The sequence below is a fragment of the Oreochromis niloticus genome, linkage group LG9, assembly GCF_001858045.2.
Source record: "Oreochromis niloticus isolate F11D_XX linkage group LG9, O_niloticus_UMD_NMBU, whole genome shotgun sequence".
Taxonomy (NCBI): Eukaryota; Metazoa; Chordata; class Actinopteri; order Cichliformes; family Cichlidae; genus Oreochromis; species Oreochromis niloticus.
In genome coordinates, this window is record NC_031974.2 from 14,280,055 (window position 1) to 14,295,957 (window position 15,903).

Sequence of the window (15,903 nt, forward strand, 5' to 3'; positions counted from 1 at the left end):
CCCACCATCATTGGTTTAGAAAAGTGTCCATCTGAAACTAGCTTACCTTATTGGATCACAGTACTGTCAATCACTCCGCACAATCACAATCGCGTTTTAACAACACCGGTGATTGGATCTGCACGTTTCTGCAAGTAATATGCAGAAAAACCACTCTTACACTTAAAATGACTTATAAAGCTATGAGCTAATATTGATTTTAAAATGTGTAGCTGTTACATTACTTCGTGTGACTAGCTTACTTTATTTTTGATCTGTAATTGTCTAACTGTTAATAGGTTAAATTTGTATCTGCTTTTATGTAAAGCTTGTGGTTTGTGAGGGAACAAAGCAAAGTAATCAAAGTAACTGGATTTCAAAGTCTAAACATTACAAGCTGAGGACATTAAATGGAGAGCACACATGAATATTGCCCCCCCCCCCCCCTCTGCCATCTTGTTAAGAAAGTCCTAGAAACACCCCTGCAGCTCCGAATCTGATGTGATGCATTCAGTTTCTTAGACCTTAAATAACCAGGCAGTGCCTAATTGTTAATGAAATATGATTAACTTGAAAATTTAACATCAGTTATTAAGTCCTATGTTGTCTCATTTTGTTAGAGTAGGTCTTTTTTCCAGCTCTTGAAAAACACATTTTTAAAGACCTTTTATTAAGCTTAATAAATAAAGAAAACTTTTCTCAAAACATCATTTTAGTGTTTATTCAGAATAGACAGTAACACCAGCAGAATCACGGTCGTCTGTCTCTGTGAAGATTCATGTTTCAACATTTTGAGCATCACGCGTCTTCTTTCACTGTTGCTTCCGCTCTATTGTTGTGATGAACCTATAAAGTGTGAAGAGAAAATAAAAAGATTTCAATGAATTGCCACATATTCTCTGTTCTCTTGTCAGTGCTGTTCCAGATTAAATGCTGTTGTCGGACATTATAAAAGCTGTGCTGATGGTGTTTTACCTCTGTGGCATTTCCAGCATGAGTAGAATTATTTGGATGCAAGGTCTCGTTCTGAAATGTGTTGGATTACATTAGTTACAGATCTTTAAACTCAATTAATGAAATATGACTTGCTCAAATAATTTTATACATCATTGACGTGTATGAACAGATTTAAAGATAAGGCAGTGCTAATTAAAATTGTTCTCCATTTTTTAAAGTCATGTTCCTGTACAGCTCTGTTGCTCCAGGCAGTCGGGTTGAGCAGTTGCACAGATCTTTTTTTTTAAAAAAAAAAACCTATCAGCTCATCTGTGGCTGGGACTGTCAGCTTTATTGTTCTTATGTTTTTCTCTGAGTGACACTACACTGATAGTAAAAACTATTCAAATGGGGTTTTTTGACTGACCAAAAACCAATCTTTTTGCAACAAAAACTTTACAGAGTCTAGAAACTGTAGCTCGACTCGTGCTGGCTGTAGCTCAGGAGATAGAGCAGGTCATCGGCTAATTGAGAGTGGATTGAGAGTCTATCTTAGCTGTCATTAAGCAAAGGGCAGAGTACACTCTCAAGACATCACCAGCCTGTCACAGACAACCATTCATGCTAACATTCACACCTACGGCCAAATCCATCCATCCATCCTCATCCGCTTTATCCGAGATCGGGTCGCGGGGGCAGCAGCCTAAGCAGAGAAGCCCAGACCTCCCTCTCCCCAGCCACCTCCTCCAGCTCATCCGGGGGAACACCAAGGCGTTCCCAGACCAGCCGAGAGATATAATCTCTCCAGCGCGTCCTGGGTCTGCCCCGGGGCCTCCTCCCGGTGGGACATGCCCGGAACACCTCACCCAGGAGGCGCCCAGGGGGCATCCTTGTCAGATGCCCGAACCACCTCAACTGGCTCCTTTCGATGTGGAGGAGCAGCGGCTCTACTCTGAGCCCCTCCCAGATGGCCGAACTTCTCACCCTATCTCTAAGGGAGAGGCCAGCCACCCTTCGGAGGAAGCTCATTTCTGCCGCTTGTATCCGCGATCTCGTTCTTTCGGTCACTACCCACAGCTCGTGGCCATAGGTGAGGGTCGGGACGTAGATCGACCGGTAAATTGAGAGCTTCGCTTTTACACTCAGCTCCCTCTTCACCACGACGGACCGGTGCAGCGTCCGCATCACTGCAGCCGCAGCACCAATCCGTCTGTCGATCTCCGGCTCCCTTCTCCCATCACTCGCGAACAAGACCCCGAGATACTTAAACTCCTCCTCTTCAGAAGACCCGTATGAAAAGAACATCGAGGGAACAGTTTACCCTGCCCGGGATAGGGTTACCGGGGCCCCGCCCTGGAGCCAGGCCCGGGGAGGGTGCCCGAGGGCGAGCGTCTGGTGGCCGGGCCTTAGTCCATGGGGCCCGGCCGGGCACAGCCCGAAGAGGAGACATGGGCCCATCCTCCCGCAGGCCCACCACCCGCAGGAGGCGCCATAGGGGTTGGGTGCATTGTGTGTCGGGCGGCGGCCAGGAGCGGAGGCCCTGGCGGACCGATCCCCGGCTGCCAAGACTGGCAATAGGGACATGGAATGTCACCTACGGCCAAATTAAAATATAAAATTATAAGACATAAATAGTGGTCATGTTTCTGGTGCTGTACCTCTGCAGTACTTACGCTTGTTGGTTCAGTTGGAAAAGAAAGAGGATTTTCGAGAGGGTGCCAGTGTGCGGTCTAAAATAGAAAATATATACAATAAACTAATAAGAAGCTTGAGCTTGCTCTTTTACAAATATCCTTTCAAGTGTGAAAAGAGACAAAAATAAGTGCAGGCAGAAGTTGACACAAAGAAGAAAGAAATTGTAACATTTTGCTTCTTCTTTTTGGATTCTGAGAACTGAAACTGAATATGTAAATTATGTGATAAAGGTTTAAAACTAACAATAGTAACCTCTGTGTGCAGCTGTTTCATCATCTGTACTCTAACTACGTAAAACTGAATCGTTTCTGTCAAATAATGACTTTACATAATTTTAACACACAGAAACATAAATTACACAGTGACACAGCCAAAAAAGTCATTATATTTGCTTTTGTTTTGATCATTTGAGACGCTGTAAATAGGTGATTTTTACAACGAAGCATAACAGTTAAGGTACACAAAATAACTTTTTTATTTATGGCTTCTTTAGTCGTGCATAATAGTACTTGTTTTAAAAGTTACAAAAAACACTTTTTGCTTGTGGGGCTGTGCTTCCTTCATGCAACTATAATGAAAATGGATCAATTTTATGCATAATGATAATATACAAAACCAAAGTTAAAAGATTGAGGTTTTTATTCATTTTTATTTTATTACCTCAGTGCTGGAAGGTCATTGACATTTCAAAGCAAATAATGAATCAGTAAATCTCAGAGAGTCAGCAGCAGCTGATTCGTTGTGAAAAAAATCACATTTAAGTCAAACTTGTGTTTAAATCTGAATGTTAGACAACAGTAAATCAGTTCATTAATGGAAGCTCAAACATTTTCTTGCATGATATTTTCTTACCGACGCTGTGAGAATAAATCCCACCAAACAGAGCAGTGTGAGTCCTCTCATCGTGGATGTGATCAGCCTCCTGTCTGCACACAGACCTCCTGTTTTATAATGCAAGTGTTTGTAGGTGGAGACTCTTTCAGCTCTTGTTTAATATCAAAGTGCAGCAAACGCAAATATGTTTGCACTCTTTACTCTTCTTTATTCTCTAGAAAACAACATTTTGTACTAGTTTAATTCAGACCTTACTTACTGTTTCTTCCTGAAGTGCTATGTTTGGCGAAAAATGTTCATTTTATTAATGATTTTAAAAAAATAGAATAATCAAAATGTAAACTAACAGTGTTAAAAAGACCAAAACCACCTTTGGTCTTTGTTCAGAGGTTCAAGGTTCTTTATTTGTCACATGCATAGTTATACAAGTATAACACACAGTGAAATGTATCCTGACACGATCCTCGACATGTGCAAAAACATGGGGGGGGGGGGGGTAGAGGAATAACATTATAAATATATATATATAGTATATACATTGGGTGAATGTGCAGTAGAAGCAGCAGCAGGTGAATTCTGTACATTAATATGAATAGACATCTGACTATTTTACAGAATGGACAATATAAACATATTTAAAGTTAAAGGAAGTTAAAGGAATTGAGTGTCTGGAGGAGAGTCTCAGTCAATTATAGATGATGTGAGATGGCGTGTGTGTGTGTGTGTGGGGGGGGGGGGGGGGGTGTTGGTTTAGGGTCTTCTTGAGCCTCTCTGTCCTTGCCCGGATGATGCGGAACCTTCTACCAGATTGTAGAAGTTGGAACAGTTTGTTGCCAGGATGGGACGGGTCCTTCAGTATCTGCGTTGCTCTAGTCCGGCATCTCCTGGTGTAGGTGTCCTGAAGTGGGGGGAGAGCAATCCTGCAGCAGCGTTCTGCTGTACGGATCACTCTCTGGAGAGCTTTTTGGTCCTTCACACAGCTGTTCCCGAACCACGCTGTCATGTTCTGTGTGAGGATGCTCTCCACAGCGCCTGTATAGAAGATCCTGAGGATCTTTGGAGAGACCCTGAACTTCCTTAGTTGTCGGAGGTGATACAGGCGCTGCCTAGCCTTCTTGGTCTGGACCTGAATGTGGGCAGCCCCACAGAGAGGCGTCGTCATGTTAGTTTGCCTAAATTTTCAAAAGCAGCCAGCGGCTCACCGAAACACACAGGTGTTGTCATGTCGACTTAGTTTGTCACAAACTGTTGTTGTGGATTTATGCTCATTTGGTGTTTAAAACAGCAACAGGACAAAAGAGTTTAAATCAACTGCAGTGATGATGCTCATAAAGAAGTCGGCAGTGTGTCAGTATGGTACCGACTCACTGTGATGCCTTCATTATATCAAGCCTTAAATAATCAGGCAATGCTTAAGTGTTATGAAAGTTTGATTAAGTCGCCTCAGTAATGAATTCCTGTTTTGTCTCATTTTATCAGAGTAGGTGTTTTATGATTGTTTGGACATGAACGTTTGAGCTCTCAGGTGAAAAACACATTTTAAATGACCTGATATGATACATGTTAACAAATGAGGAAAACATTTCTCACACCATCATTTTAGTGTTTATTCAGAGTAGACAGTAACACCAGCAGAATCACGGTCGTCTGTCTCTGTGAAGATTCATGTTTCAACATTTTTAGCATCACGGGTCTTCTATCAGTTTTGCTGCAGCTGTATTGTTGTGATGAACAACCTATAAAGTGTAAAGAGAAATAAAAAAATGTAAACGAATTGCCACATATTCTCTCTTCTCTTGTCAGTGCTGTTCCAGATTAAATGCTGCTGTCCGACAGTATAAAAGCTCTGCTGATGGTGTTTTACCTCTGTGGCATTTCCAGCATGAGTAGCATTATTTGGATGCAAGGTCTCGTTCTGAAATGTGTTGGATTATATTAGTTACAGATCTTTAAACTTGACCTTTCCCCCAACATCTAATTAAAATATAACCTGCACAAAAAACCAAATAATTTTATACATTTTTATCATTCTACACCTTACACATGGACATATAAATATTGCTTATTTTTGTGGTGTTTACTTACATGAGGTGGAGCAGTTGGAAAAGCGGCAGGGTTTTCAAGAGGATGCCAGTTGCCAGCTTTCTAAAAGAAAAAATTAAACACACACACATTTATATATAATATTATATAATTTTATAATTACTGGTGAATAACGCCACTCGTGGCAACAGGTTGTGTTTTTGTTTTTTTAACTTACATCCAATGGTGGTGCTGCGCCTCCTTCATGCAGCTGAAAAGAAAGAAAATGGATAACGCTTTAATAGAATATCAATATACACATTTTAGTGTTGGAGGTTTTTATTTTTGCCTTTTTTCCCCTCAGTGCTGGAAGGTCATTGACATTTCAAAGCAAACAAAGCAGCATTAATCAGTTGATCTCAGAGTCAGCAGCATGAGACACACTCCAGCTGATTCTTGGTAAAATAAATAAATAAATAAATTAAAATCATACTGGACTCTAACTTAAACAGCAGTTAAACAACAGTCCTACCATATTAAAGATGAAATCTAAACATTTATGTAGATTATCACTTGTTATAAGCTCAGTGAGATTGTTAATTCTTTTTAATCATTTAAATTTCTTCCTTTTAGTAAATCCATGAACATCAAACAGGTGCATGATATTTTCTTACCGACGCTGTGAGAATAAATCCCACCAAACAGAGCAGTGTGAGTCCTCTCATCGTGGATGTGATCAGCCTCCTGACTGCAGAGACGGACCTCCTATTTTATAATGCTTGTTTGTAGGTGGAGACTCTTTGACTTCAGCGCTTGTTTAATATCAAAGTTCAGCTTTGTTTGTTTGTTAGCAAATGCAAATATGTTTGCACTCTTTACTCTTCTTTATTCTCTACAACATTTTGTACTAGTTTAGTTCAGGCCTTTCTTACTTACTTACTGTTTCTTTCTGAAGTGTTATGTTCGGTGAAGAATTTTCATTTTATTAATGAATTTTTTAAATGGAATAATCCAAATATAAACTAACAGTGTTAAAAAGACCAAAACCAGCTTTAGTCTTTGTTCAGACAGGCGTTGTCATGTTAGTTTATCAGGTGCTGAATGTGTAGGTTCTGTGAACCTTAAGCCTTCACAATGTTAAAATATATTATTTGATGACTGACAAGAAGAAACACACTGATTTTTTTTTTTTAAAAAGAAAGAAAGAAATAATTACAGGTGGAAGTTAAAATCTGTAAAAAAAAGAAAAGAAAAAAGTGGAAAAGAAAAAAGAGATTTTAAACCTTATCTTTCTTCTTCCTGGATACTGAAAACTGAAATCAAATAAGTGAATTATGAAGATCAAAAAGGGCACAAATATTTAATATTAACAACAGGTTTGTATTTGAAATACGTAAAACTGCATCATCCCTGTCAAATAATGGCTTGAAATGATTTTAACATGGACAGAAGCATACACTGCAAACCTGTGATGGATGTTAAAGATCAAAAAAGTTTCAAGAATTGGTAAATTTACAGTTACATATGCAAAAGTCAAAAACATCCATCAGTAATGGGGGACATTTAAAAGTTGATGTGTACCATAAATCAACAAATACAGATCAGTATTAAAGGTTTGACTCTCATCATCTGCTGGAGCACAAACTGGGTGACATCATGATGCTACAGCACAGAGCGAACACCATCCCCACAGACACCGCGGCAGGGGAAGCAGAAGAACATCATATTAGGAAGGCCCTGAGTAAATGTGGTTATCCCAGATGGGAAAGCACCCAAAGAAAGCTCCAGGCGATCCAGGAGGGGACAACTGCCGCCTAAGTGAAAACCCGTAATGATCCCTTATGTGTCAGGAGAAACCAAACAACCTCTGGTGAAGCAGATGGGACAACACAGAAGAGCTAACTCGTCAGGCCAGGACTCTGCAGTCTATTCACACCTACAGGCCTGTGGACACTGAATGATGAGGATGTACACATCCTGGATAAGGAGGAACGCTGGTTTGAGCCGGAGTCAAGGAGGCCATTCACGTGAAAAGGCAAAGACCATCTCTGAATCGAGGAGGAGGCCTGAGGGTACATCTTTCACTATCTTTACAATGCTGTGATCGCAGCCATTCCCCAACTCTCTGTCAGTGGTACTCATGGCCATTGATCAGTGGTTGTTGATCAATGGTCATGACAATTTGCATATTAATGATCAAGGAAATTACCTCACAGCCCACTGTTCATCAGTGGTTCTAGTTTTAGTCATTGTGCAAATGTACTGTTTATAAGGTTGAGGAAACCTGCAGTCAGCTGAGACTGCAGAAGTCACTTGGATGAGTGACGAAGCGTTTCTCCCACTGAAAACTCTACATGCAGATGGACAGAATCAACCTTTACTTACCTGGATGATTGAGCATAGAACAAGACAGTCAAAAACATTATTGTATTTAGTTTTGTTTTGATTATTTTAGATTTTATAATTGTCTGATTTTCACCCCCAAGTTAAGGTACACAACCTTAACTGTTTTACTTTAGTGGTGAATAACAGCACTCGTCTCAACAGTTATCATAAACACTTTTTCACCCTCGCTCTTTTTCTTTTTTTTTTAAAATTAACTTATTCGTTGCTGGTGCTTCCTTTATGCAGCTAAAATAAAGATGGATAAAACCTAAGTAGAATAATAATCAAAGTTCAGTGATGGAGGTTTTTAGTTTTCCCTTCTTTGTTTGTTTTTTTTTTTTTTTAACCTCAGTGCTGGAAGCACTTTCTGACATGTCAAACCAAACAAAACAGCAAAGTAATTATTCATCGAATCTTAGAGGCTCAGCAGCATGAGACACACTCCAGCCGATTCTTGGTGAAAAAATATATTTAAGTCAAGCTTGTGTTTCCATCTGGTCCAAAAATTATAAAACTACAAAAATCTAAATATATATGCATTTAATTTTTTCTGTTCAGTAACTCTGTGAACATCCATCAGTGATATGAGTGTCTCTGTGATGCTGTGAGAATACAGCAGTGCGAGTCAGGTTATTTTGTATTAATGGTGTAAATTTGTAAAAGCAGGGAGCAGCTCCCTGTAACACACAGGTGCTGTCATGTCGAGTTAGTTTGTCACAAACCGTTTTTGTGGATTTGGTGTTTAAAACAGCAAAAGGACAAAAGATGGGAATTTAGATCAACCACAGTGATGATACTCATGAAGAAGCAAGACAGCAGAGTGTCAGTGTGGCACCGACTCATTTTGTCAGAATAGGTGTTTTATGTGTGTTTGGACATGAACGTTTAAGCTCTTAAATGTGTTTAAAAAACACATTTTAAATGATCCTATAGGATACATGTTAACAAATAAGAAAATCTTTTTCTCAAAACATCATTTTAGTGTTTATTCAGAGTAGACAGTAACACCAGCAGAATCACGGTCGTCTGTCTCTGTGAAGATTCATGTTTCCACATTTTTAGCATCACGGGTCTTCTATCAGTTTTGCTGCAGCTGTATTGTTGTGATGAACCTATAAAGTGTAAAGAGAAATAAAAAAATGTAAACGAATTGCCACATATTCTCTGTTCTCTTGTCAGTGCTGTTCCAGATTAAATGCTGTTGTTCGACATTATAAAAGCTGTGCTGATGGTGTTTTACCTCTGTGGCATTTCCAGCATGAGTAGCATTATTTGGATGAAGATGCAAGGTCTTGTTCTGAAATGTGTTGGATTACATTAGGTACAGATCTTTAAACCCAACCCTTCCCCAACATCTAAATAAAATATAACCTGCACAAATAAACAAATAATTTTATACATCAGAAGGCAACATTGCAGACAGAGGACAGCTACAAGTACCTGGGGATCCCACAGGCAAATGGGAACCATGAAGAGGTCATTAGGAAACCTGCAACCACCAAGTACCTGCAGAGGGTCAGGCAAGTCCTGATGAGTCAGCAGAATGGGAAGAACAAGATCCGGGCTATCAGCGCCTGTGATCAGGTACCCTCCTGGGATAATAAGCTGGCCAAAGGAGGAGATAGAAGCCACTGACATCAAGACAAGGAAGCTCCTGACTCTGCATGGAGGGTTTCACCCCAAAGTCCAGCACCCTGAGGCTGTACGCTAAACGGAAGGAAAGAGGCCGGGGACTGGTGAGTGTCAGCACCACAGTCCAGGATGAAACAATGGACATCCATGAATGCATCAGGGAGATGGCCCCAACTGACTGCGTGCTCAGTGAATACGTCAGGCAGCAGAAACCCAAGAATGAGGAGGAAGAGGAGGCACCATCATGGAAGGACAGGCCCCTGCACAGTATGTACCACAGGCAGATAGAGGAAGTAGCTGGCATCCAGAAATGGATCGGACAATTGGACAAAGCTGGACTGAAAGACAGCACAGAGGCACTAATCATGGCAGCACAGGAACAAGCTCTGAGCATAAGATCCAAAGAGGCTGGGGTCTATCACACCAGGCAAGACCCCCAGGTGCAGGCTGTGTAAAGATGCCCCTGAGACAATCCAGCCCATAACAGCAGGGTGCAAGATGGTAGCAGGCAGGGCATACATGGAACGCTATAACCAAGTGGTCGGCATACAGAAACATCTGTGCCGAATACGGCCTGGAAGTCCCGAGGTCAAAATTTTTAAATAACCTTAGACAAAGCACATAACAAATAAGAGACACTTAACAAATAAAGGAAACTTTTCTCACAACAGACTTTTAATGATTATTTAGGTAAGACAGTAACAAGAGCAGAATCACGGTCGTCCACCTTTGCTTCCACTGAAATGTTCTGAGGAACAGTCTGTAAATTACACAGAGGGAAAAAAGATCAAATGATTTCACTTAACTGTCACAAAATCACACCTATGGCCAGGTTTTTGTGATACTTTTATCTTTTTTAAGACATTTGTTTTAAAATACAATTTTTCAAGGCACTTTTGGTAATTTTCTTTAAAAAAAAAAAAAAGAAAGAAATTATGACAAATTATAGATATATAAATATAGTGTTGTTGATGGTGTTTTACCTGTGTGTCATTTCCCCCAGCTGATTCTGTTCCATCACGTGTACCTTCAAAGCTATTCCAGCACCCATGGCACAACTGAAATTTATTGATTTATATTAGTTACAGGCCTTTGTACTTCACTTTTCTATCAACATTGAAATAAAATGTAATCTACACAAATATACATTTATACATGAAATACGTATTCATTATTTACATAAATAATTATGAAAGACAAAGAAATTCTAAGTCAGGTTTTAAGGTTATACTAATATACAGTACATCTGTGTCACTGTAGCAGTTTGAGCTTGTTGTGTTAGTAAAAATGCTTTTAGGAGTCAATATAAAACAGAATTCACACAATTTGTGTAGATATCTGGCTACACAAAGTACTTGTTGATGTGGATGATAAATTGATCTTAGAAGCAAATATAAAAAATGAATATAAGTCTAATTTTACTCCGTACTAGATGATCAAAGTCCCAACTCTGAAGCAAGTCATAGATCTGTTTATTTTCCTGGTATTTCAAGGCCCGGGGCAAAGATTATATCCGTAAAAGGGGTTACAAATATAATTCCATACACCCCGTCATGGGGCAATTGTTATTTATTGTTGTTGTTTTTTCAATTAAAAAAGACATCTCATGATGATAAGGAATAGTCTCCGTTATATGTTAGTAAATAGAGTCCAGATTGACCTCTTTAATAGTGAAAAATATTAAGTCTTTGTTGTGAAAGTTCAATATAGTTTGGTAGTTTTTCAAAGATTTAATTTAATTTTTATCTTACCACTGAGATTATGGTCTTTTTTGAGTTGCGTTCATTACGGACCAGTAATGAAAGTGGATGACATTTATAATAACGTATAAAGCTCAAATTTAATATGGCAGATTTGTAATATATATTTTCAACATTTACATTTTTATCCCAGCGCTGGAACAGGTAGAAAAACAAAATAAAATATAATCAGTAATTTATTTATTTTTTACATATTTATTTTGACTTACATTATTCTTTGCTGGTGCTGTGCTTCCTTCATGCAGCTGAAATTAAAATGAATAACACTTTCAGAACACTTTCACAGAATCCTACAATATAAAGCCAAAATGCAGGGCTGGAGGTGTCATGGTCCTGGGTCGGTGACCCAGCGCTTTAAGTTCATTATTATCATTCTTCTAGTTTATTCTGATTTTGTATTTGTTCTTAGGGTTTGAGTTGTGTGTTTCTATCATCCCTACCTGTGTTCTGTTCATGTCCCCAGTTGGTTGTGTAAAACAGTCTGTGTGTTTCCTGTTTTACTTTGTAGGTTTGTGTCTCATTATGTCCATTAGTTCCAGCTGTGTCCCGGCCTGTCTGCCATTTCCTAATTACCTGGTGTGTGTATTTATACTGCGTGTCTGCCTGTGCTCCTCGTCGTGTTGTCTGTGTTCATCCTCCGTGTTACCCTGCGTACTCTGCATTACTCTGTGTCTCCTCTATGTCTCCTCTATGTGCTCTCCCTGCAGTTCTCCTCTCATGTTTCAGGTTTGCTACTCTTTGGTTTAGTTTCTCCCAGTTTAGTTCATCCTTGGTTCTGTTTTGCCATCCCCACTTTATGTTCAGTATTCTTAATAAATCACCCTCACGTCTTAATAAGTGCTGCATTTGAGTCCTCCTTCCTCACCTCACACGGCCACTGCCCCGAGCCGTGACAGGAGGTTTTTATTTTCCCTGTTTTTTTTAAATAATGTTTTTCACTCTATGTTTGAAGGTTATTTCAAATCAAACAACGCATCAAAATAATAAAGTTAATCTCAGTTAATCAGCTGCAGCATGAGACACACTTCAGCTGATTCTTGATGATAAATATATCTAAATAAATATTTATGTAGACTGTCATTTGTTATAAGCTTTCAACATATCTGTGAACATCAAACAGTGATATGATATTTCTTACCGAAGCTGTGAGAATGAATCCCACCAAACAGAGCAGTGTGAGTCCTCTCATTTTGTAATCAGCCTCCAGTGAGCGTTTAGACCTGTTTTATAATGCATGTGTTTGTAGGTGGAGGCTGTTTTACTTCAGCTCTTGTTTAACATCAAAGTTCAAATTTGTTCAGATTTGTTTGCTTACCTGCCCAAAGTCTGTTTTATTCTCAACAACAGGGCAGATGTTAATTTGGTGAGGCTGAGTGCTCTCATGGGCGTCCCTCTAATTATGACTTTATTTGAAATATATTGAAATATTTTAACGTCTGTTAGTTATCTATTTTTTTTTAAATCAAGGCATCTTTGTTAGAATTCCCCACTCGCCCCTGCGGGCGGTCTATCCTCGGGTCCTCTACCAGAGGCCTGGGAGCTTGAGGGTCCTGCGCAGTATCTTAGCTGTTCCTAGGACTGCGCTCTTCTGGACAGAGATGTCCAATGTTGTTCCCGGGATCTGCTGGAGCCACTCGCCTAGCTTTAGAGTCACTGCACCTAGTGTTTCGATTACCAGTGGGAACCTTCACCCTCCACATCTTCTCTGAGCCCTAGGTATTTCTCAAGCTTCTCATTATCCTTCTTCCTGATGTTGCTGATGTTGGGAACCGCTACATCGATCACTACAGCCATCTTCTTCAGTTTGTCTACCACGACTATGTCCGGTTGGTTAGCCACCACCATTTTGTCCGTCTGTATCCGGAATTCCCACAGGATCTTAGCTCGGTCATTCTCCACCACCCTACATGTTATAATAGACTTTTCTATTATAAGGAAGTCCCATTTTGACTTCGGGACTTCCAGGCCATACTCGGCACAGATGTTTCTGTATGCCGGCCACTTGGTTATGGCGTTCCATGTATGCCCTGCCTGCTAGCATCTTACACCCTGCTGTTATGGGCTGGATTGTCTCTGGGGCATCTTTGCACAGCCTGCACCTGGGGTCTTGCCTGGTGTGATAGACCCCAGCCTCTTTGGATCTTGTGCTCAGAGCTTGTTCCTGTGCTGCCATGATTAGTGCCTCTGTGCCGTCTTTCAGTCCAGCTTTGTCCAGCCACTGGTAGGATTTCTGGATGCCAGCCACTTCCTCTATCTGCCTGTGGTACATACTGTGCCGTACCATCCTTCCATGATGGTTCCTCCTCTTCCTCGTGTTTCTGTTGCCTGAGGTATTCACTGAGCACGCGGTCGGTTGGGGCCAACAGACATCCACAAATGCATCAGGAAGATGCATTCATCGATGTCCGTTGGCCTTCTTCCTTCCGTTTAGCGTACAGCCTCAGGGTGCTGGACTTGGGGTGAAACTCTCCATGCACGGTCAGGAGTTCCTTGTCTTGATGTCAGTGGCTTCTATCTCCTCCTTTGGTCAGCTTATTATCCCAGAAGGGTACCTGATCACGGGCAGGGCGTAGGTGTTGATAGCCCGGATCTTGTTCTTCCCATTCTGTTGACTCCTCAGGACTTGCCTGACCCTCTGCAGGTACTTTTCTACAGACCTCTTCATGGTTCCCATGTACCTGCTGGGATCCCCAGGTAATTGTAGCTGTCCTCTGTGCCTGCAATGTTGCATTCTGGTAGTTCGATCCCCTCAGTTCTGACTACCTTCCCTCTCTTTGTTATCATCCAACTACATTTCTCCAGTCAAACGACATTCCGATGTCATTGCTGTATATACTGGTGGTGTGGATCAGTCTCATTCACTCTTGGCATACAGCTTGATGTCATCCATGTACAGGAAGTGGCTGACAACTGCTCCACTCTGTAGTCGGCATCCATAGCCAGTCTTGTTGATGATCTCACTGAGGGGGTTCAGCCCTATGCAGAACTATGCAGTACATTTCTATGCATTCCAGGATCCAGGTGCGGGGCATTGAGTCATATATACACGGACGGACGGACGGACAGCAATGTACTGTTTTCAAATTTACCTTCATTTGAAAACAGTAGATTTTCTTGTATTCATATCCATTTTTAGAGTGTAAGCAGGTATTTGCAATGTAAAGCAGTACTGTGATTTTATTGGTTCCACATTTTCATAGTTGTGTCGTAAATCAATAAAACCCCAAGTTGTTTGGTTTTCTGTCATATTTCACAAAGAAGCGCTGCTCACACTAAGAAGTTGAGATTTACTGTAAAGGACAATGACAAGGGAAAAAACCCCCAAATAATTTTATACATTTTTATCATTCTACACCTTACACATGGACATATAAATATTGCTTATTTTGTGGTGTTTACTTACATGAGGTGGAGCAGTTGGAAAAGCGGCAGGGTTTTCAAGAGGATGCCAGTTGCCAGCTTTCTAAAAGAAAAAATTAAACACACACACATTTATATATAATATTATATAATTTTATAATTACTGGTGAATAACGCCACTCGTGGCAACAGGTTGTGTTTTTGTTTTTTTAACTTACTGGTGGTGCTGCGCCTCCTTCATGCAGCTGAAAAGAAAGAAAATGGATAACGCTTTAATAGAATATCAATATACACATTTTAGTGTTGGAGGTTTTTATTTTTGCCTTTTTTCCCCTCAGTGCTGGAAGGTCATTGACATTTCAAAGCAAACAAAGCAGCATTAATCAGTTGATCTCAGAGTCAGCAGCATGAGACACACTCCAGCTGATTCTTGGTAAAAAAAAAAATAAATAAATTAAAATCATACTGGACTCTAACTTAAACAGCAGTTAAACAACAGTCCTACCATATTAAAGATGAAATCTAAACATTTATGTAGATTATCACTTGTTATAAGCTCAGTGAGATTGTTAATTCTTTTTAATCATTTAATTTCTTCCTTTCAGTAAATCCATTAACATCAAACAGTGACATGATATTTTCTTACCGACGCTGTGAGAATAAATCCCACCAAACAGAGCAGTGTGAGTCCTCTCATCGTGGATGTGATCAGCCTCCTGACTGCACACAGACCTCCTGTTTTGGAACGCAAGTGTTTGTAGGTGGAGACTCTTTGACTTCAGCGCTTGTTTTAACACAAAGTTCAACTGTGTTTGTTAGCAAATGCAAATATGTTTGCACTCACAAAGTCTGCTTTATTCTTCAGAAAACAACATTTTTGGTTTAATTCAGACTTTTCACCATCAGTGACGATATTTTAAACATCCCCTGTGACACCTGCTGTCTCAGGTGTCATGTTTACAAGAAAAGTCACATAATATTTATGCATTTTTAAAAATTTCTTCTTACTTCCTGATTGCCTCATCCTGTCCTCGTACACCCAATCAGTTTATTTTGTATTGAAGGTGTCATTTTGTAAAAGTCAGCAGCTCCATGTACAGACAGGGAGACAGACAACAGACACCTTATATATACTGCTATAACCCAAGGGTGTCAAAAATAAGGCCTGGGGCCAGAATCGGCCTGGCAAAAACCCCAGAAAATATGAAGAAGTGGACAGCTTTTCCTGCTGATAACGACCTTTCATTCTAAAACCAAAGAAGTTAAGTAATAGATAAATAGTTAAATGACAGAAAAGTTG

General features: G+C 40.1%; 3 long non-coding RNA genes across 16 annotated transcripts; all 3 read right to left on the reverse strand.

Moving 5' to 3' along the window:
* Positions 1-678: 678 nt before the first annotated feature.
* Positions 679-6,294, reverse strand: LOC102077553 (uncharacterized). Of its 3 annotated transcripts, none has more exons than XR_002063304.2 (5): positions 6,141-6,294; positions 5,705-5,737; positions 5,530-5,589; positions 5,309-5,359; positions 679-825 (listed from the first exon to the last, which is right to left on the reverse strand). It is a non-coding gene; the product is annotated as an uncharacterized LOC102077553 (long non-coding RNA). The 3 variants fall into 3 exon arrangements; XR_003221556.1 differs by lacking the exon at positions 679-825 and adding an exon at positions 5,027-5,177; XR_002063303.2 differs by lacking the exon at positions 679-825 and adding an exon at positions 5,027-5,180 and having other exon boundaries at positions 6,141-6,292.
* On the reverse strand, positions 964-3,608 carry LOC109203551 (uncharacterized). The gene is made up of 3 exons (XR_003221557.1): positions 3,463-3,608; positions 2,589-2,645; positions 964-1,005 (listed from the first exon to the last, which is right to left on the reverse strand). It is a non-coding gene; the product is annotated as an uncharacterized LOC109203551 (long non-coding RNA).
* A 2,516-nt stretch (positions 6,295-8,810) lies between the features above and the next one.
* On the reverse strand, positions 8,811-15,673 carry LOC100694471 (uncharacterized). Of its 12 annotated transcripts, none has more exons than XR_003221544.1 (10): positions 15,612-15,642; positions 15,250-15,338; positions 14,822-14,848; positions 14,647-14,706; positions 11,453-11,488; positions 11,235-11,276; positions 10,467-10,541; positions 10,211-10,243; positions 9,092-9,148; positions 8,811-8,963 (listed from the first exon to the last, which is right to left on the reverse strand). It is a non-coding gene; the product is annotated as an uncharacterized LOC100694471 (long non-coding RNA). The 12 variants fall into 12 exon arrangements; XR_003221547.1 differs by lacking the exon at positions 15,612-15,642 and adding an exon at positions 12,382-12,463 and having other exon boundaries at positions 8,811-8,964; positions 9,090-9,148; positions 15,250-15,385; XR_003221545.1 differs by lacking the exon at positions 15,612-15,642 and adding an exon at positions 12,382-12,463 and having other exon boundaries at positions 8,811-8,964; positions 9,090-9,148; positions 14,647-14,712; positions 15,250-15,385.
* Between the last annotated feature and the right edge of the window lie 230 nt (positions 15,674-15,903).